This window comes from Lactuca serriola, chromosome 5 (genome assembly GCF_051521515.1).
Source record: "Lactuca serriola cultivar US96UC23 chromosome 5, Lser_US96UC23_V15, whole genome shotgun sequence".
In the NCBI taxonomy this organism is placed as follows: domain Eukaryota; kingdom Viridiplantae; phylum Streptophyta; class Magnoliopsida; order Asterales; family Asteraceae; genus Lactuca; species Lactuca serriola.
This window is the reverse complement of record NC_136412.1, coordinates 276,976,052-276,978,839: the sequence shown is the minus strand read 5'-3', so window position 1 is coordinate 276,978,839 and position 2,788 is coordinate 276,976,052.

Sequence of the window (2,788 nt, the reverse complement as noted above, 5' to 3'; positions counted from 1 at the left end):
TCGACATATCGCGCATAACAAATCCTAATTAAGTAATGGCTTTTTAGTTTCCATTGACAATTTGTTTTGCAATGACAATAAACAATAATCAATGGCAGTCACTATTAAATGTGAGGTTGTTTTTTAAATAACCAATATTCACTCATGGTCAGTTGTATATTGTATTATCGAGAGTTATAGCAAAGATGGATTTAAAATATTAATTTTAGACAAATATGATAAACTTAGCAATACAACATCTAATATTGTATTCAAATAAGTCTTTGAATATTTGTGATTCATAACAATTATTTATAATTTGTCAATAATTTTTTATTATTACGCATTCAATTATCTACTTATTCATCATTTCGTTTATATTTATTTCGAAAGTTTACTTTAAAAAAAGCTTAATATTTACACCTTAATTTTCAATACCATTTTTAAAATATGTCAATATTTTTGTATTAGTATATATTAAATTACGTTCTCTATTAATTTTATCATTTATATTTATATAAAAGTATTATTTAAAAAAATATGTAATGGTTATAATTTTATATTATTTTTTTTTAATAAACTCGTGTAATATACGGGTCTCACACCTAATCTATTTTAATAAATCAATTTATGTTGTTTTTTAATTTTTGTAAATTAAAGTGTCACATATCACTTTCTCATGTATGTTGATACATGTTATTTTGTGTTATTTTTGAAATAAATAATATTAATATGTCAAGTTATATTGTTTTTTAATTTTTATAAATTAAAGTGCCACAGAATATAAATATTTATATGTAAAAAATCTTAATTATAATTAACGTAATAATAAATGGCAAATGTTTCTCAACTCCTAAAACGTAAGGCCAAAATTACTACATTTGCCAATTATATTAATACATTATTGAGGAAAGTTCCGGCATATTTAAAAGTTTAAATGAGTTATATGTTAAATATTCACTACTATATGAATTAATCAAAATATTATAACGATAGTATATAGAACTTCATCAATCTCATGACTTAAATAAGAATAATGATATAAGCCATATCCTTCATCATGATTCCATACATGTCAATTTACCAATTACATCTTATAATTTATATGTTTCAATTAAATGTTAATTTTACTAAAATGAATAGAGCAATTTATTAAAAATATATAAAACAAGTTTCCATTTTTAATATATGCGTAATGACAGTTACAATGAAAGGATTTTGATTCATTATGTACTAGTTATGAGACTCATGTATTATATGAGTTAATTTAAAAAAAAGTTAAATATAAAGTTCAAAATATTTGAGAACTTTGAATTTATAATAAATTAAAAAAATAATGAATTATTATATTGAAAATATTTTTTATCTTTTAAATTTAAATAAATAAAAATTTTAATGAGCTTTAATTTTGGGAATTTGAAATTAAAAGGTAAGTTTATTAATAAAATTGATATCCATGTGTTACTATATTTATTGCAATTATTATATTAAAATATTGTGTGAAATTTAATAAAATAAAAAAAAACTCATAAAATGAATGTGGAAAAAGAATTAATTCAAAATCCTTCTCCCTAATAAATAAAGATATTTTTGTCACATGTCATATTCTCATTTATTTTGTCACATTTAATCTTATGGTTATTTTAAATTAATTTTTATTTCACAAGTCATTTTATTGTTTTTTCATTTTATTAAATTCTAGATAGTATTTAAATGCAATAATAAATACATATCAATCTCATTAATGAACTTTCCTTTTAATTTCAAAATTACTAAATTAAAGATTCATTAATTTTCTCTATTTATTTATCTAAATTATTTGTTTAAATTTAAAAGAGAAAACAAAACACTTTAATATTTTATAATTCAATATTTTCTCACTTTTCTTATAAATTCAAACTTCTCAAATGTTTAGAATTTTGTATTTAGTTTTTTCTTTTAAATAAACTCATATAATACATGGGTCTTAGTAACTACAAAATAACATTTGACAAAATAAATGAGAGTGTGACAAGTGGTAAAAAAAAAATTCATTTATTAGAAAGGATTTGCATAAACGGCAAAATAACCATGCCAAAAAAAAGTACATCTAACATAAATATGACTACTTGCAAGAAATGAACTTAATTTTTTGTTGGGCTAATGTCATAAAAACCCTCAAGTTTTCAAGGTTTTGTTGGGCTTGCAAAGTTATTCATTCATGACTTTGTAAATGTTTGACTTTTGTAAAACCCACTTGCATGTGGTACATTGGCCTTTAGATCCATTTGTTAGAGAGTGAGAGAGAGAGACATGTAAACACCTCTATAAATAGTGGGTTCATACCACATGTAGAGGTGTGCTTGAGAGATGTAAAAGTGAGTGTGTAAGTGTGTGTTAATTATGTAGTCTAGATCTAGATCCTTTTTGTGTAACACCATATACATTCAATATATCTCTTAAACACCCAAATCACCATGTTCAATTGTGCAAGCTTTAATTCCGCATGCCAAACCATGTTCTTTGACACTACAATTGGTATCAGAGCTTGGTTTTCACGATCAACGTGACTTTTGAAGAACGATTCTCGGTTTGGCAATCTTTGTCACAATTTGATCAATTTTGGCGAGTCTCTCTCTATGATCTCTCTTAATTTCGTTGAAATCGTGCGTAACGTTTTTTATTTTTGATCGTTTTGATTCATTGGATCTAATTCGTTTCAAACCTCATTGTCGATCCAATCAATTTTTGTTTAGATCAAGTCCAAACCAAAAATAAAATCAAAATTTGTTTACTATTCATTGTTCAAATGTCCAAGCCCAATCAAAAT